This window comes from Prunus avium, chromosome 1 (genome assembly GCF_965620075.1).
Source record: "Prunus avium chromosome 1, drPruAviu1.hap1.1, whole genome shotgun sequence".
Classification (NCBI taxonomy): Eukaryota; Viridiplantae; Streptophyta; class Magnoliopsida; order Rosales; family Rosaceae; genus Prunus; species Prunus avium.
In genome coordinates, this window is record NC_142284.1 from 16,613,502 (window position 1) to 16,634,145 (window position 20,644).

A 20,644-nucleotide genomic window follows, 5' to 3' on the forward strand; every position below is an offset into this window, starting at 1 on the left:
GGTGTGCATCGGGCCCAACGGCATATGGGCTAGGGCTCCATTTGATGCGTACACAGGTGCATACGTCAAGCGTGGTGGCAGAGGAGGGAGAGAATGTATTTGCTCCAAGACTGGGACAGTGTCGAAGTAGCCATGGGGCTGTGCAGCAAGCCCGGCAGCTGGGTGGTGTGGTTGCTGCTGTGTTCCGAAGGCAGGATGGCGTGGCAGAGCAGCTCCGGCCGCTGGCGCTTGTGGCTACAAGGCTGTGCAGGTCACAGGACCATGTGGCGGCTGTTCTGCAATTCCAGCAACTGTCTGCGGCGGCTGTTCTGCAATTCCGGCAGTTGGAGGTGGCCGCAAAGTGTTGGCAGCCACGATTCCGTGAGGTTGTAGAGAGGTTTCCACCACGAAACCATGAGACGGGCTCGTCTTGGTGGCGTTACTCTTCGTATGTCTTGTATCGACCATGGTTGCTTGGAAAAAAGTGTGGAAAATGGATTTAGAGCACGCTTTAAGTATAATTTCGCGCTCTCAATGAAAGCACCAATTTGTGGGAGCAAATTTCTTTCCACGAGAATATTCTATTGAGATTCCTCTTCCTTCGTAGCCGTCTCCTTCTCCCTGCAAAATAGATCGAAGTAAAAGGACCACACCTGGGGTGTGTTGGCGAAAGGCCCTCCGATGCCTAAGTTAGGTTGGGTATTTCAAGAAAAACAGGGTGGCCGGAGCCGTGTGTGGTGGCCGGAGCCTTGTGTAAGAGAGAGAAAGAATATGGTGGCTAGGGTTTGTGAAGGATAATTTCTACAGAGTTTCAGTAGGAATTTAGACGTACCTTAACCCTTGTGCGTAGCCAAGTATTTATAGGAGCCTCGGAGGCTAGGGTTTCAGAGGAATAATTCCGTAGATGGAAATGAATTATTCCTCCCTGATTAGGTGAGATTTGATTAATTAGGAATTTGATTTATTTGATTTAAATCAAATCCCTAATTGGGATAGGAATCAAATCAATCCCAATTTTAATTAGGTAACTCCCAATTTAATTGGTAACCCCCAATTAAATTGAGTAACTCCCAATTAGGTCAAATAATCCCCAAATGGAAGGAATTATTTGACCTAGGGTGATTTAATTCGATTCCCACAATAAACATTATAATTGAGTAATGCTATTTGGACACACAACATTGACACACTTAGTGACACCCGCTGATGTGTCAATGTATCATTTGCTCTTCTTTTCTCCTCGTTTTCTGTTCAGCGAATGATACATTGACACATCAGCGGGTGTCAACTAAGTGTGTCAATGTTGTGTGTTCAAATAGCATTACTCATTATAATTTACTGTAATATATTGATCTTTCCTCTTTTGGCAAAACTTTACGAAAAAAAAAATCTTTTAAAAATGAAGCTTCCTGCTTAAGGCATTATGAGCTACCATTTTTTATTCATTTCATATAAAAATGAAGTTTATTAAGGGTTCGTAAGATTTAAGGGTTTAGGAGTTGAAGATGAAGAATTTATGGCTCTATAGACACAAGACCGCACATGAGCTATTCATCAACATTTCAAATTCAATGGAGCATCTCTTCGACCACAAAAGGGAAAGACAAGCCATAATGAGGCAATGCCTCTTAATTAACTTTCTGAAAGCATACGTTGCTTTATCATCATCGATTCCACTTTGTGCTTCTTTAGTTTTCCACTGGCTGCTTGACTTGGTTTTCCTCTCAATCAACTTTGTGTCAATAATTTGTTAGTTGTACTAAATTTCAAATTTGATTTGTAAGGATGTGAGTTCAACACTCCATTTTTGACGAGTCTGGTATCTATTTGTCGCTATATGTATCTCTTTAATGTCAAGAAATCATTTATGCACTAGTTATAGTAGCGCGGCAATCCCTCACACTACGTGAGCTTTTGCGTCCCACACATCTATGAGAGGCTGCCGCACTACAATAAGATATGTAAGACTTGCTCCGTTGTGCTAGTGTGACCTATTTGAGAGTACATAATTAGTAATCAATTACTTTTCTTGTAGCATAATGTGACCTTATATCTTTTTATCTTCCTATGAAGAAGATTAATATCAGAAAATTCCTAAATACCATTATTTGACATGAGACTTTGTTGTGGTTGAGTTACCATGTTGTATTGATTTGTGAAATCAAAGACTCAATTATACACCGCAAAGTTGTGGAAACTTTTCCTCTCTTCTGTCTTTTTCCTTTTTTGTTCTGCAAGTTGCTTTTGCTTTCAACAAAGCGAGCCTTAGTGTGTATATATTCTCTGTGAGAATGTGAAGGTAAAGAGTCCCATATTGGAAAGTTGAGAAACCTAGCAAGGGCTTATAAGGAGTTGGGCTACTCCCCCCATTGCCAATTGATTTTGGGGTGGAACCTCAACTTCCTTCATGGTATCAGAGCGGGTTAGCCCACATGTGAAAGCCCAACGGCCACACGTGCTCCACATCACGCAATATGTATTGTCCACGTGTTAGGCTTGAAAATTCGTCACACGTGCGGGGGCGTGTGAGAATGTGAAGATAAAGAGTCCCACATTGGAAAGTTGAGATTCTCACATTCTCTTCCTCCAAAGCTTATGGTTTATCAAGTCTAGTCCCGGCTGCGGGCCATTTATACGCTGCTTTGAATCGAAGAGGAATCTACACTTTCAAGGATGATGAAGAACTTGAGAGGGGAAAATCCATTTCACCAGAACTCTTGAAAGCCATTGAAGAGTCCAGTATTTCCGTAGTTATTCTTTCAAGAAACTATGCTTCTTCTACGTGGTGTTTGGATGAGCTTTTGAAGATTGTTGAACGCGTGACTGTGTCTGGACTAACAATTTTGCCTGTGTTCTATGACGTGGAACCAACCCATGTAAGAAAGTAGAGTGGAGATTTTGAGAAGGTGTTTGTGCCTGATAAATCACGGCCATAAGTTGGCCGAAGGAGCCCCTTCTCTCGGCCCTGGCACTTGTTCGTAAAAGCTGAAACGCAGCGTTTCGCCAAGGTACTTCGCCTTCCTAAAGACAAAAGAAGAAATGCTAAGGCATGATCATCTCGGTCTCAAGCGCAGGCCGAGGCCGAGGCCAAGCAAAATCGCGGCCAGAAATATTAAAGTCAGATCATCACGTGATAGCAGGGACCCAGGCTTCATTTAATGAAGTAGTGCCTGTTTAATGCAGCAAACCCACTGGCCACAAAGAAGCATTTAATGCATGAGGGAATGTGGGAAGTGACTGAAGTCAGAATTTGGTGATGAGGATCAGAGTGATTAGACGTGGACATTCTCACAAGAATTGTGACAGCCTGAGATATTGGTTCACCAGCTATCCAGGCCATAAATGCGTCTCCACGGCCAGAAGCTCAGAACCCACGATTAAGAGCGGCGGCCGAGATTCACCGGGATTTCTGGGGTCACACTGTTGTGTCGATATAGCTGCACCAAAATGGATTCAGCTGCATCCTCAACTTGTGATACTCGCAAGTGCACGAGCCGTTTGGTAGTATAGCATATGTAAGTGCGAGGTCGATCCCACGAGGATTGGTGATTGAATGATCCAATTCATTTTCCCTACACAAAATAGAAATGAAAAAGAAAGGAAATAAATAAAACAAGGAAGAAAGAAAATAACTAACTCAAGTAGATAAGTTCCCAAGTTCAATTAGATTAACGGATTGATTCTAGCTAATGTATGATTAAGCCATGGTGTGTGGTCATAACCTTGTGTTCCTAATTCCCTAATTTGATCATTTGTTGTCTAACCTAAAATTAAGCATTAGGAACCCATTAAGCATAGAAGAACAATTTAAACAACCAAGCATGTATCTAATCCCTGTTGTCGAATGTCCATACATACTCTTCCTATTCATAGTTCAATTCGAATTAAAGTATGGTGTCTACTCTTAATTCAAACCAAGATAGCTAACATGCAAGCCTAAATGGTGATCAATCATTCAAACTAGCATATTAACTTATAAGCATAATGAATAAGAACAAAAATCATAATTGAAACTTGGAAACTAATCAAACTTGAAACTAAAGAAAAGAATTTACATAACAATGAAAATTAAGTAGAACTTGGAAAACTTAAGGAGAATTTCAGCACAAATATTTCATTACTACAATTGAAAACTAGAAAATGAAACTAAGAGAATTTGAGGGAGAGAAGGGAAGGGAGCTCTAGAGAAGTGTTTGAGAGCTCCCCCCCTTGGGGTGTGTTTACAAGCTTGGGAAACCTCACTATATATAGGCCTAAGGAAGCTGAAAATCTGAATTAAGTATGGCTAATGCATACAACACTTTGTTTTATAAAATCTGAAATGGTTGATGCACTTCACTAATGCATACAACACTTCCATTATAAAATCTGAAATGGTTGATGCACTTCACTAATAAATCCCACCAGCAGCCCTAGCTCATCTTCATGTCACCATGACCAAGCTTCCAACCAGAAATAATAGCTCATCCTGAGGTCAGCATGACCAGAAACTTCAAGGGCTTGCGAATTGGGCTTCCCTTAAGCAAATTAAGACTTTAAGCACTCAAACTTGAAGTTCAGAATGTCTTCTTTCCAGCCATATATCATTTGGGCCAATCCAAGGTCGGAGGAGGAAGTTAAGGCCAAAACAAATTGCTAACTCATTTTGCGCGCTGATAAAATCCATCCTGAGCATGGCTCTGTGTTTGCTAGGTAACAGACTCCACAATTATCCAATGGGGCTGAATATCGGATATGTTATAGTATACACCCATTGGAACAACTTTCATGAAGAATGTGGCCTCATCCGAGCTATGTAGGTTGCTGAAACAAAGCTTGCAATATGACCTACGAAACTGGGCTGGCAGGGGACTGTAGCCAAAATTGAGTTTGTCTTTAAGCTCTTCATCCATTCATCCAAATTAGGCCCTAACATGCATGGATTGCATCATTTACTATCCAAAGCCCTCATTATTACCTAAAGCTCAATGAACTGAAAGATAAACACAAAAAGGATTAAAAGCACAAGTTTAACTCAAAAACATAACCAAATCATAAGATAGAAGGGTACAAAATGATATACAATTATGAACCGATCAAATACCCCCAAACCTAGATTTTGCTAGTCCTCGAGCAAAACAAAAGGAAAACAAAGATAAAAACAAACAAGAAGTTAACTAGACCACTTTCGTAGGTAACTCGATTGCATTGAGCATATGCAACAAGCCTTTAAACCTCTAGGCATCCCTAGTAGGAGGAGTTGTGTCTCCTGAGGGTTTAATAGATACGATACCCACAAACGTTTTACTGACTCTGTAAAACAAGGTAATTAGAAAACTTAAAAGATTGTTAGTCCGTAAGCAAAATAAAAAACAAAAACAAAAATAATTACAAAAACAAAACAAAAATAAAAATAAAAATAAATAAATAAAAACTCAAAACAATCTTTCCGAACATTTTATGAAGATAAATGACTCATGCACATGACTCAAAAGTTTAAAAGCTCAATTTTAGACATTATTTACAAGGCGGCAAAGTTCAAAACATAACATGTTCAAAGTGTATTAGTGTGATAGCCAAATGCAACAAATTCCCCAATCTTAGTTTTCACACAATTTCAAAAATCATACCAAGCACAAATGCTACTTCAAATCTCACCGAAGTTGTCCTCTCACAAATGAATCACTCAGAAGATGGCTACAATGCAACACTCAATTATGAACATGAGATTAGAGTTAAATCATAAGGGACTTAACTCAAAATAGGAAAATGAAGAACTTGCATTAATATGATCTCAAGAAGGATGCCAAACACTTAAAAGTAGAAAAATGGATGCAATTTAACCACATGACATTTAAGATCAATTTAGGTCTTTAGTATAGGTTGTAATGGGGCCAAGGGTGTAAGGTGAGTAAGAAATGAAAGGTATGGATAATACAAAGTCCAAGGAACTCGCAATGTAAGAGCATAAAACAATTGTTTACAAGACTTCGAATCATCACGATTAGATTTTTTTTTCTTTTACATGATCAAAACTCCTTATACCTTCATTTACATTGATTCAAACTCCTTTCCAAACACCAAATTATTTTGAAGGCCCAAAAATGAATTTTCAAACAACCGCCACTTAATCACAACTTTCTCTTTTCTTTCACCAATTGTGTGATTTTTTTTTTTTTTTTTTTTTGGATGTAAAATCCCTTCCCAAACTTAGCTTGAAAAACACATCCGAATTAGAGCTCATAAATTCCTTAGAAAGGTAAATATTTGTTTTTCGGGCTAAGGTGAGGAAATATAATTGGTAAAATGAAAGAAAAGGTTTACATGTAGGCTCAAAATGGTAAACAATGGAAAATCATGCTTAAGCATGCATAAGGTTAGCTTGAAAGGCACAAACGATCCAAAGAAGGCCTTAATATATCACTTCTTAAAATGTCATGAAGTCAAATTGCATAAGAATGAATGACTTTTAAGTGATCAACCAAATCAATGAATAATGAGATCAAACAACAACTTTGATGACAAGAAAATAAGAGTATGTGTATAACACTCATGAAATGAAGCACAAGGCTCAAAAGCTCACATTATATGGTTATATAAGTCTAATTTATGCTTGATACAATTATTTGGGTCATGCAAATCCTTTAATTGGAAAATTATGAAACAAATGGCAAGTGCAAAGAAGGTTTCGAACATGTCATGCTAGAACGATGCCAAATTAATTAATTAATTAATTTTTTTTTTACAATAAAAATTTACAAGGAAAACAAAATAAATAATAAATAAAATTCAATTTTCATTTAAGTCATGCAAACATTTATCACAATCTCATCAAATGTGTTCGGAAAGTGAATAAAATCAAAATCAAAATCAAAATCAAAATAAAAGCAAGACTTAACAAAATAAAATAAAAATAAAAACAAGCAAATAAAAAAATAAAAAAATAAATTAAGGAAAAACCAAATTTACATGCTAAACTCCAATACCCCCAAACCTAGAAATGAACATTGTCCTCAATGTTTAAAATTTAGGCACAAGCAATGTCAAACATAACAATTGAAGGTTTTAAAGCAAATAAATAAATAAATAAAACAAAAAACAAAAATAAAATAAAATAAAATAATTACAAAATAAAAATTACAAAACAAACAAACAAATAAAAAGAAATGAAACAGTAAAACAGTCGAAACAAAAAGCCCTAAACAGACAGTCTTACGCAAACCAAAACCCAAACAATTAAAAGCCCAACCCAAAAGAAAGTTAACCCACCTTGAAACCTAAACAACGGTGAAAACCCGACCCACAATAAAATCCGAAGCCCAGACGTTTATTTTTTATTTTTTATTTTTATTTTTTTTAATTTAAAAAAAAAATGTGCATTGGGAGCGCAAAGAGTGTGATTTCTGAAAGGGAAGAGCGTGGTCCCTGATGCCTTGGTTCCTGGGGAGTCACGGGTGAAAGGGGTGAGGGACGTGTCGGCGTGCAGAGGCAGCAGTCACATCCCCCAAGCCAGAATTATTGGCTTCTTGGGTGAAGCGGGACGACTTTTTCACTAGAAGGTGGTGAAAGGTGAAAATGCAATTAAGGGGGTTGGGAAACGGGTGCGGCGACATATAGAGATAAGCGGTAAGGGCCGCACAGAACTCAGAACCGCAGCGGCTAGGGTTTAGCAGACTAAGTCTATAAAAGGTAAAAAGAAATGGTAAAAACACACAAAAGAGAAAAGAAAGAAAGAAGAAAAGAGAGTGAGAAATCAAATGGCCTCTAACTACCCATTTTCGTTGGATCTCAACCTAGCTCCACCGACTCAGACACGAGGCCAAGCAGCGGCACCAGTATGGATGCCCTACTTTGCTTCCGCACGGGGGCCTGTGACAGTAACTGACTCAATACTCCTGGACAACGATGTTGCCATTGGAGTGGCTAGAAATTTAGTGACTCCTAAAGATATACGTGTTCTGGGGACAAGGGATGACAACAGGGTCGTGAGCGATGCACTGGCACTGAGCGTGCAGAGTACGGCAACAGTCGCAAGTTTGGGTCATCGCCTACTTGCGAAGTCCTATGAGGTAGAGGTGCTGAAAGGTCAGTTGGCGGCGGAGCGAAGTATGGTTGAGGAGTGTCAGACTGCTATAAAAAGCTTGAAAAGGGAGAGGTCAAGGATAGTGGAGGTGAATCGACACCAGCTAGAAGTATTGCGGGACGAGAATAAAAACCTATCAAAAATGGTAGAGTTGTACTCTCGCGACATGCGAAAACAGCTGGAGGACCTAGACCGACCGGGTAAACGCAAACAAGCAGATCGCGAGAGTAGTTACGCTCAAGCTAAGATTGCGATCTTTGGGAGCTCAAGTGATGAGCCCCAAGAAGCTGTGCGTGAAGCCCCGGAAGAGGACAGCCAGAGGGCCAAACTCAAAGCTCCAATGGTCGAGACACCAAGCACCGAGAAGAAATGATTTCCTACTGCATTATTGTTGTTTTTATTTTATTTTGTCGTTTTTGTATTTTCGTTATTTTGTTTCGGAAATAAAAGAGTAAGGTTGCAGCAAGAAAAAGAAAAAGAAAACACACTTCCCAACTAAAATAAAACAAAGACGACAAACGGAAAAGAAAACACATTTCCCTAACTAAAATAAACTAAAGATGATAGCCGAAAGGGAAAAGCAAAAACACAAAGCTCTAGAAAATGAAAGTAACGGGCAAAAACATTAAACACCAGAAAACACGGAGGAAAAAAAAAGAAAAGTAAAGTAAAGGTGCTCCCCCTTGAAGCGATTAGGTCGAATGTGATGCACTTGGAGGTCGCGACTTCTCCCATTGCTCCACACTTCCCATTCTTATGATTGAGGTTGCCATCTCTCTCCATTTTTATTAAGCTATCATAAATTGATCCAATTCCATGCTTCAAAGCAACAAGCACCAATGGGTTGTGTAAGCTGGGACTTAAACCCAGTTCTCTTGCTTGTTGGGCAATTGTACTTTTCTGTTGGACTACAAACACAACTTGTCCATTAACGTCATTAACTTTAAAACTTGAAATTGTCTAGAAAAACATGAAAATGAAAAATAAAAATAAAACAAGTAGGGAAAAGAAATAGAACCAAACTATGTTGCCAATCCCCGGCAACGGCGCCAAAAACTTGTTGTGTCGATATAGCTGCACCAAAATGGATTCAGCTGCATCCTCAACTTGTGATACTCGCAAGTGCACGAGCCGTTTGGTAGTATAGCATATGTAAGTGCGAGGTCGATCCCACGAGGATTGGTGATTGAATGATCCAATTCATTTTCCCTACACAAAATAGAAATGAAAAAGAAAGGAAATAAATAAAACAAGGAAGAAAGAAAATAACTAACTCAAGTAGATAAGTTCCCAAGTTCAATTAGATTAACGGATTGATTCTAGCTAATGTATGATTAAGCCATGGTGTGTGGTCATAACCTTGTGTTCCTAATTCCCTAATTTGATCATTTGTTGTCTAACCTAAAATTAAGCATTAGGAACCCATTAAGCATAGAAGAACAATTTAAACAACCAAGCATGTATCTAATCCCTGTTGTCGAATGTCCATACATACTCTTCCTATTCATAGTTCAATTCGAATTAAAGTATGGTGTCTACTCTTAATTCAAACCAAGATAGCTAACATGCAAGCCTAAATGGTGATCAATCATTCAAACTAGCATATTAACTTATAAGCATAATGAATAAGAACAAAAATCATAATTGAAACTTGGAAACTAATCAAACTTGAAACTAAAGAAAAGAATTTACATAACAATGAAAATTAAGTAGAACTTGGAAAACTTAAGGAGAATTTCAGCACAAATATTTCATTACTACAATTGAAAACTAGAAAATGAAACTAAGAGAATTTGAGGGAGAGAAGGGAAGGGAGCTCTAGAGAAGTGTTTGAGAGCTCCCCCCCTTGGGGTGTGTTTACAAGCTTGGGAAACCTCACTATATATAGGCCTAAGGAAGCTGAAAATCTGAATTAAGTATGGCTAATGCATACAACACTTTGTTTTATAAAATCTGAAATGGTTGATGCACTTCACTAATGCATACAACACTTCCATTATAAAATCTGAAATGGTTGATGCACTTCACTAATAAATCCCACCAGCAGCCCTAGCTCATCTTCATGTCACCATGACCAAGCTTCCAACCAGAAATAATAGCTCATCCTGAGGTCAGCATGACCAGAAACTTCAAGGGCTTGCGAATTGGGCTTCCCTTAAGCAAATTAAGACTTTAAGCACTCAAACTTGAAGTTCAGAATGTCTTCTTTCCAGCCATATATCATTTGGGCCAATCCAAGGTCGGAGGAGGAAGTTAAGGCCAAAACAAATTGCTAACTCATTTTGCGCGCTGATAAAATCCATCCTGAGCATGGCTCTGTGTTTGCTAGGTAACAGACTCCACAATTATCCAATGGGGCTGAATTTCGGATATGTTATAGTATACACCCATTGGAACAACTTTCATGAAGAATGTGGCCTCATCCGAGCTATGTAGGTTGCTGAAACAAAGCTTGCAATATGACCTACGAAACTGGGCTGGCAGGGGACTGTAGCCAAAATTGAGTTTGTCTTTAAGCTCTTCATCCATTCATCCAAATTAGGCCCTAACATGCATGGATTGCATCATTTACTATCCAAAGCCCTCATTATTACCTAAAGCTCAATGAACTGAAAGATAAACACAAAAAGGATTAAAAGCACAAGTTTAACTCAAAAACATAACCAAATCATAAGATAGAAGGGTACAAAATGATATACAATTATGAACCGATCACACACCACCTTACTTCACGATCCCAAATGTCGATTGGACTGCCCACTTGCTCCAATCCAGCTCCACCATGCAGATTTTTAGCCTCGATTACTCCTCCAGGGACTCTTCCTATAAATACAAGACTCGAGCTACATTCAAAGGGTTCAACACCAAAACAAAGCCTCCCACGGAGCAACTTATTTTTTCCTGTAATGCACTTTCAATATCTTTACTTGCTTTCCTAGGAGTAGTGGTAGATTGTAAGGAAAATCCATTCATCAATATATCATACGACCCTTGATTTTCAAGGTGCCGGAGCACCATCCTTGTTGTTCGTTCACTCACCCCATATATCATACGACCATCGCTCCCTGAGCAGCGCGCCGGAGCACCGCCCAAAACCCACCACCTACACCATCACTCAACGGCCTTGTAGTTCAGGCCGTGAACCTAACAGCCGAGACCAGTTCCTCTCTCGGCTACAATCGTTTGATTAGGAAGACGAGTTCAATCAGGCGCACCACTCAACCATCCAACACTCATCAATACATCGACGCACGGTAGACCGTGCTGGCACGCCCGCGCACAAACCGCACCGCACCCAAAAGCAGGAAACCGGGTGTTAACGCATATCCCCTCGGCCCGGAACTCCAGGCCGTGAGATTTGCGCGGCAGACAGAAGGATTTTGTTAAACATGAACAAGTTCTCAAAGACGAAGCAGAAGGGATAAAAAAGTGGAGGGAGGCTTTTGCTCAAGTAGGCAGCATCTCCGGATGGGATATAAAAGATAGGTAATTTTTTTCATTTGAAATTATTCCTTTGTCTCGTTTGATTTATCAGGTGTTATGTTCTAAGAATATTTGCTTTAGCTGTCTGAGTTTTGCAAGCTGGCAGAGGAAGGGTTCACATGAGAATGAACATCTCTACCAGAATATAATTAAAATGTTTAGGAGGTGCATTAATACATTTTTTTTATGTCAAGTTTTCTACCTTTCGGGAGGCAAAAAAGAGCCAGTCACCACCTTGTAGGGAAGACCCACCTTGTAGGGAATTCTGTAAACCATTCTTTCTCAAGTGAAAAAAAAACAAGGCAGACTTATCGCATATGAAGGACAGACACATAAATGTGATAGTTTCTCCTATCACATAAGGCTGAATGGCTTTGTAGTTCTCATATCATACTATATATATACTTACAATCTCCGATGCACCTTGGTTTTTGTTTACTTTTGATGGACTGGAATAAGTAAGACATTCATGTTCTACCCTTTTTGCAGGTACAAGGCAATAGTTATTGATGAAATAATCGAAAATATCTCAAGAAAATTGAATCACACATTCTCAACTAGTGATTTCAAGGACTTTGTTGGAATGGATCGTGTAAACAAAATTGAATTGTACATGAGTAGAGGGTTGGATGAACATGAAGCTACTGTGATCGGGATTTGTGGGATGTCGGGGATAGGTAAGACAACCATCGCACAAGTTCTTTTTGAAAGAATTCGTAATAAATTTGAAGCTAGCTGTTTCATCCATGATGTTAGAGAGATGTCTGAATGGAAAATTTTGCCTCTTGTGCTAAAGAAACTTTATGGTAACCTTTCCAATACCAAAGTAAGTGTAGAGGATGTTAATGGGGTAAGGAGTAGATTATTGAGTCACAAGAGGGTTCTTATCATTCTCGACGACATCGATAATTTAAAACAAATTGAAGCTATAGTTGGATGTGGTGCCAGAGGATTGTATGATCAGTTTGGTCAAGGCAGCAGAATCATTGTAACCACAAAAGATAAAAGCCTGCTAAAAGCATATGAGCCAAAAATACACATGGTTGGAAAACTTAACTTTGATGAAGCTCTCATACTTTTTTCTCGAAGAGCTTTTGGCAAAGACCCTCCTCTTGATGAGTATGTTGATTTGTCCAACCAGTTTGTAGATTACGTTGGTGGTCTTCCTTTGGCGCTTACAGTTTTCGGCTCCTTTCTATTCAGGAGAAGTTTGACTGAATGGTGTAGTGGACATATTAAAAAAGAATCTTGGTGAACAACTTCTTCATACATTGAGAGTAGGATTTGATGGATTAGCATCTTCGGACGAGAAGGATATATTTCTGGACATTGCATGCTTCTTTAAAGGAGAGAGTGTAAAGCGTGTGGAAAGGATATTTGAAAGCTGTGATTACTATCCGGATATAAGTATAAGAGTCCTCCTTGAGAATTCTTTACTTACGATTTTTGGAGGAAAGTTGTGGATGCATCATTTACTACAAGGAATGGGCAAGGATATTGTCCGCAAACAATCTCAGCAAGAGCTAGGAAAACGCAGCTGGTTGTGGCTTCATGAAGATACCATTGAAGTACTTTGCAAGAACGAGGTAATTGAAGCTTAGTACAATAATACACTCCTTAATTATTCATAACTTGTGACTCAACTTGTACTACTAATACTGTAAATATATAATTTCCATAAAACTAATCATTAAAAGCTTTTCAGAAACCAACATCTGAATCTAATGCCTAATTCGTTTCATATTCGCTTTAGCTTCTGACATATTTCATGTTCACTAGACTAGTGAGTAAATTTTTTTTTTTTAAAAAGTGAGTGAATACGAGCTTTTAGAGTCAACTATATAGATCACCCCCAAGCTGTTGCCCTATTTTTAGATCAATACATGAACTATAGATGATTTACAATCTTTCTTTCTATGTATTTGTAATTAGCTTCTACTTGGTATTAACGTGTTGTGATGAACTCGTTATTCCTAAATATTCTGTTTTTTTGTTAGAATATTAACATCAGGATGCAATAGTTCAAGTGTAGTATACGCGTATATCATGCACCTCACCTGATCATTCTGTTGACCTTTGGCTATTAGGGAACAAAATTTGTTGAAGGCATTTTCCTAAGCTTCCCTCAACAATATGACTATACGGACTTGACCACTGGTCCATTTGTGAGGATGTCCAACTTAAGATTGTTGAAGATCTTCAACGTCAATTTTTCTGGATGCCATGAATCTCTTTCAGATAAGCTACGGCTCTTGGATTGGTATGGATATCCTTTAAAATCGTTACTATCAAGTTTTAATCCGAAAAAACTGGTTGAACTGCACTTGCCTCAGAGCAGAATAGAAAATTTATGGAACGAAATTAGGGAGGTAAGACTCTCTTCCTTTATTACAAACGTGCATTTTTTATACAGAGCCGAAATTTATATTTCAAGTTCTTAGAGCTCAATATACATTTGTTAACGGTCCATACCACCACTATGAGCCGAGCCCACAAGAAGACGCCACGTGGCCTTGACAGACTGGGTCACCTAAACATACCGACCCAATCCTTAGAGCGGGATATGACAGAGTGGGGACTTGAACAATGATCGGAGGAATTTCCACCGACCCCATCATTGTGGCTCCCAATCCCAGAAACCAGTAGGGCATTGATGGAGCAGCCTGACAGAATGGAAAATCCAGAAAAAAAAATCCAGGCTCTTATCAACATGGCCCAACCCAAAACAAGGAAAGAGGTTCAGAGCCTGACGGGAATTGTAGCAGCATTAAACCGATTCATTTCCAAGGCCACTGACCGATGCCTTCCCTTCTTTAAAGCACTCAAAGGGAATAAAAAGATAGTCGACTAGACACCCGAGTGCGCGTTGGCATTTGCGTTTGATAGGTTGTTTTTATTTTTAGCCTCTGGTCGGCTCTGCTTACACCAACTACGCACATGCCCGTTCAACAAAAGTCAAAATCGTACAAGTCATTCATGTTAATTAAAAACCAAGCGCAAATAAAGTTCAAAACACGTTCACATTCACCGAGCCGACCAAAGGCTCGTCCAAATTGTTCAAAAATATTATTTACAGGGACATAAAACGTGTAAAATATAAACATTCCTAGCACTATCTGAAATGGGCATCACCACTTCATCACTTGGCACCTCGGGTGGTGGGATAGGATCGGTAGATGCCTGAGCAGTCTGACTTATGTTGTCACCACCCTAAGTCCCGGCCTCAATCTCCGCAACCACCACCTCAGCTTGGCCCTCGGTATCCTCAGCCTCGGAGAGAAAACCCCAATCCAAAGAAGGATACTTCTCCCCAACCCTCTCAATTAGGTCGAAGTATCCCTCGACTCGTTGAGCGGCAAGTTTCTCCTAGGACTCAGCCGACCCTAGGTAGTCCTTCACCGCATCATCATAACAGGACCGCAGCTCTGATGCAGAGGCTTCAATCTTTCGATTGGCCTTGTCCAGGCTTTTTTGTGTCCTGGACAGTTCTGTTGCTAGGCCATGCTTGTCCGCAGTAAGCTTATTCACCGACGACTGTAGCTCTGCATTCTTTTTCATCTCCGCCTCAAGACGACCCTGCGCGAGCTCTAAGTCCTCCTCCGCTTTTGACTTCTCACCAATCGTCCTCTTCAGCTCGGCTAGGGTCACAGCCTGCTCATCCCTTTTGCCTCGCTCAAACTCACAATGCGCAGCTACGTTTTAGGCCGCGATGAACAGCTTCATAGTTGCCTGCACAATGGACTCAGTAACTGTTGGCTGCGCAAATCTCACGGCCTGGGGTTCCGGGCCGAAGGGATATGCGTTAACACGTGGCTTCCTTCTTTTGGATGCGGTGCGGTTCTGCACGGGCGTGCCAGCACGGTCTACCGTGCGTCGAGATGGTGATGTAGATGAAATGGTTAACTGGTGCGCCTGTTTGGGTTCGACTCCTTATCAAACGACTGTGGCCGAGAGAGGAACTGATCTCGGCCGTCAGGTTCACGGCCTGAACTACAAGGCTGTTTAGTGGTGGTGTTGATGGTGGATTTTGGGCGTTGCTCCGGCTCGTTGCTCAGGGAGCGACGGTCGTATGATATATGGGATGAATGAAAGAGTAACAGAGGTGGTGCTCCGGCGCCTTGAAAATCAAGGGTCATATGATATATTGATGAACGGATTTTCCTTACAATCTAACACTACTCCTAGGAAAGTAAGTAAAGATATTGAAAGTGCATTACAGGAAAATATAATTCGCTCCGTGGGAGTCTTTTGGTTTGGTGTTTGAACCCTTTGAATGTAGCTTGAACTTGGTATTTATAGGAAGAGCTCTTGGAGGAGTAATTGAGGCTGAAAATCTGCATGGTGGAGCCTGATCAGAGCAAGTGGGTAGTCCAATCGACATTTGTGATCGTGAAGCATGGTGGTGTGACCCCATGAATCCTGGTAAATCTCGGCTGCCGCCCTGATCGTGGGTTCTGCGCTTCTGGCCGTGGGGACGCATTTAATGCCCTTGTTTGGTGGTTGGTGATCTGACCTCAATTTGCAAGAATATTTGTAAATATGTTTGCGCCTAACCACTCTGATTTTTGTCACCAAATCCTGACTTTAGTCACTTCCCTTCTTCCCTCGTGCATTAAATGCCCTTTTGCGGCTAGTAGGTTTGCTAGTCAGAGGCGTTACTTCGTTAAATGAAGCATGGGACCCAGCTGCCATGTGACGATTTGACTCTTAATATCTTCGGCCGTGTCCCCTTCGTCCTTCGACCTCGGCCTGATGATACCGTGGTTGTTAGGCCGAGATGAATATGCCTTCGCAACTTTTCCTTTGTTTTGAGAAAGGCAAAAGCGCCGCATTTTGGATCGCGAATAGGTGCTGAGGCTGAGGGGGAAAACCCCTTCGGTTAGTGTACGACCGTGATTTATCAGGCACAAAGATTGCCCCCACATCTCCGAATTCTTCGGTCTCGGCATGGGCAGAGGCCGAATGGATTTTCAGGGGATGGACCCTGTGCATTCCTTCTGAAGTGATTGACAACTGGGGTATTAAATGCGCAGGTCAGTCGGCGCATTTAATGCTCAAGCACGTCGTGCAGGCTATCATTGCCCAGACTTACGCGAGGCGTCGCTTCGTTTCGTCAGATGAAACGACGGTCTCTGGGCTTCCGACATGTCATCGTGCTTTCGATTTGTGCGAGCCATCATTTTGCCTCGCCAATCGAAACGTCGACCCCCAGGTTTCAGACATATCTTCGCGTGCTCCAAGTGCGTTGTCAGGTCATTTCGTCTTTCGAGAATCACACCTCTTGTTTTGAATTCCAGCGCTAGTATAAAAACCCTGCCTTCCTTCATTTTTCTTCACGCCTTCAAAATCCTTAAGTCCACGCTCCTCGAAAGTTCACTCTAAACTCCCTAGTTTTCTCAGCCTTCTCTCTCTGATTCTGAAACTCTCCTCTTGCTTAGTGACCTCTTTACTTGTCTTTAAACATTCTTGAGCCTTTCGTTGATTCCTGTGCTTCGTTCCTCCTCTACCCCTTTTCTCCTTCATTTTAACCTGCTCTAGTGGCCCCTATTGTAGCCCTTCCAAAACCGAGGAGCCATATCCGCTGAACCTTGCGACTTGGCAGTTTGGCCAGAACCAGATGGCTCTTCCTCTCCTGCTGTCCACCAATTGTCTTTCGTCTTGGAAAGTCGACGTGAGCCAGAACCAAAATGCGGCCAAGATTCCTTCCCAGCCCCGGAGGAAGATGACCTTCCTCCCTATGAGGCCGAGGAGAAACTGCAATGCGATTGATGAAGATGGGAGGGCCTGGTATGATGATTCCAACGTGGCCGTGTTCATTCGGCTGGGCACCCGGGTTGCACCCATGGCCGGAGTGACGGCCCTGGCTTCGCTTAGTTACGTTCATGCCCAGAATGACAGCCTTGGTCATGGCCTGAGTGACGGCCTTGGCTCCAACCCAGCTGCACCCATGTCCAAAGTGACGCCCCTTCCTCTGGCCGGAATGACGGCCCTGGGTTCACCTGGTCGTACCCGTGTCCTGAGTGCTGCCCCTTCCCCTGGCCGGAATGACAGCCCTGGGTTCAACTGGTCGTACCCGTGTCCTGAGTGCCGCCCCTTCCCCTGGCTGGAATGACGGCCCTGGGTTCACCTGGTCGCACCCATGTCCTGAGTGACGCCCCTGGTGGGGCCGTGGTTAGTGAAGGCATGGGTGGCAGAGATATTGCCTCAGGAAGAAACGTCTGCCTGTCCGGCGAGGGGACCACGAAGCTGATGTTCGCAGACTTAGGATTTAATCTTTTCTCATATGTATACCTATATGTTGTAATCGGCCATGACCTGGCCGTTCCTTTGTAAACGTGACCCCTTTTTAAACTAAATGAAGTATGATTTCTCTTTCCTTTTGTCTGAAAGCGTGCTTTTTCTTACATCTTCGTTGTGTTGTTTACTTCCAGTTGCAAAACCTCATAACCCATTCTCGGCCATCTCCCATAATGACAGGGTATACTTCTTTAAATACTGGCCGTTTATTGGTAGGCTGTGCCATTCTCCATCCCTATCCCTTAACTGGAATGCGCCTCGGCCCAGGATTCGTTCGATAATAAACGGCCCCTCCCAGTTATGTGAGAATTTGCCGAACGGAGGGTCCTTAGTCCCGATAGGAAGCACGGCTCGCCATACCAAGTCGCCTTCGGCGAAAGTCTTCTGCTTGACCTTTCTGTTATAGGCCCTTGCCGCGATTTGCTTCTGTGCCTGCATTAGGTTATAAGCATCGAGTCTGGATTGCTCCAAATCTTCCGACTCCTGAGCCATAGCTTGCGCATAGTCCTTCCTTTCTTCACCAGGCTGTTCGGTCATATGGAGAGACCGAACCTTTAACTCCATTGGAACGATGGCGTCATGACCGTAGGTTAAGGCATAAGGAGATGGGACCGTGGTCGATTGTTTTGAGACTCGGTAAGCCCAAAGGGCTTCGGGGAGTAAGTCGTGCCATGCCCTAGGTTTTTCCTCAATCATTTTCTCAAGGATGCCCTTGATTACCTTGTTGCTCGCCTCGGCCTGTCCGTTAGACTGGGGGTAGTAAGGTGTTGAGTGAACCAATTTGATCCCCATTTTTTTGGTGTACTCCCGAGTCTCGGCCGATGTGAAAACTGGGCCGTTGTCAACCGTGATAGTTTCAGGTATACCGAACCTGTGGACGATGTGTTTCTCGAAGAATTTGACCACCTGTGCGCTAGAAATTGACTGATAGGACTCCACCTCGACCCATTTAGTAAAATAGTCGGTTGCCACCAAAATCCATGCGTGTTGGTTGGACGCGGCCGAATAGATTTTGCCGATGATATCCACGGCCCAACCCTTGAACGGCCATGGTTTAGTAACCGGGTGGAGGGCTTCGGCCGGTACCCTTTGTATAGGGCCGTAGATTTGACATTTGATACACCCCTTCGCATACTCTATGCAATCTTTTAAAATGGTCGGCCAGTAATAGCCGTGCCTCCGAACCAACCACCTCATCTTGACGCCAGACTGGTGAGCACCACAAATCCCCTCGTGAGATTCGGTCATGATAACCTTGATGTCTTCGGCACTGGGACATAGGAGCAATAAGTCGTCCGATCACTTTCGATACAGCTCGTTTTGATAAATCAAATAACACCGAGTCTGGAAAAGCGTAGTCCTCTCATGGCTGCCGGAGGGGTCGTGCAAATACTTCACTATAGGGTAGCGCCAATCGGCCTCGGCCGTGTTGACTTCGTCGGTGATCTCGGCCGATGACACTTGCGTTGTCATTCCCCGTTCAGCCAAAGCTGGCAAGGTACGCCTCTCGACTCTTATCACACGATCGTGGTCATTGTCCGGAATATTCACGCCTGACGCCACCTGGGCCATCTCATTGGCCTCATGGTTTTCGGTGCGCGGTACGTAGACAAAGGAAATCCTAGAAAATTCATCAGCCGTATTGAGGGCCGTTACATAATACATAGTTAAATTCTCACTTGTGCACTGGTATTCCCCGGTCAATTGGTTAATTACCAGCTGAGAATCACCGTAGACCAAGACACGGGTCGCCTTCATTTCTTTCAGAATTTCGAGACCGATGATGAGTGCCTCGTATTCGGCCTGATTGTTGGTGCATTTGAAATCAAGCTGGAACGCAAATTGCCACCTTTGTCCTTGAGGGGATTCGATCACGACTCCGGCTCCGGACCTGGCCTCGGTACTGGAGCCGTTGAAGTACATGGTCCAGTAGTTCTTTTCCACGCGGGCCATGCCGATCTCGACCTCCAACTCCTCTTCCTGCCCCTGAGCCGGGTGGTGAGCCAAGAAATCGGTCAATGCCTGACCCTTGATCGACTTTTGAGCCACATATTGGAAGGTGAATTCGGACAATGCCATCGTCCACTTCCCAATTCGGCCGCGTATGATCGGCCAAGTGAGCATATATTTGGTGAGATCGGTCTTGGAGATGATCTGAACGACCGAGGGAAGCATATAATGGCCAAACTTGGTAGCCGCGAAATAAAGCGCTAAGCATAATTTCTCGATCGGCGAGTAGTTTAGCTTGGCCATGTTAAGGGTACGGCTCAGGTAGTGCACTGCTTGCTCTCGTTCCGACTCGTTGTTTTGAGCCAGCAGACAGCCGATAAAGCCCTCTGAAGCCGAAATGTAAAGCCTTAAGGGTTTCCCTCTTTTCGGCGGCATAAGGACCGGTGGTTGAGATAAATATTTATTGATATCGTCAAGGGCAGCTTAATGTTCTGCTCCCCATACGAACCGTTCCGTGTCCTTTAGTTTGAGCAGAGGAGTCTGACATAGGCATGGGGTACTCGTCCTTAGGAGTCTGACATAGTCACTTCCCTTCTTCCCTCGTGCATTAAATGCCCTTTTGCGGCTAGTGGGTTTGCTAGTCAGAGGCATTACTTCATTAAATGAAGCGTGGGACCCTGCTGCCATGTGATGATTTGACTCTTAATATCTTCGGCGGTGTCCCCTTCGTCCTTCAGCCTCGGCCTTATGATACCGTGGTTGTTAGGCCGAGATGACTATGCCTTCGCAACTTTTCCTTTGTTTTGAGGAAGGCAAAAGCGCCGCGTTTTGGATCCCGAATAGGTGCTGAGGCCAAGGGGGAAAACCCATTCG

The 20,644-nt window shown here is 42.4% G+C and overlaps 1 pseudogene; it reads left to right on the plus strand.

Annotated features, from left to right (window-relative positions):
- The first annotated feature begins 44 nt into the window (after nucleotides 1–44).
- Nucleotides 45–13,125, plus strand: LOC110760481 (disease resistance protein Roq1-like; annotated as a pseudogene).
- The last annotated feature ends 7,519 nt before the right edge of the window (nucleotides 13,126–20,644 follow it).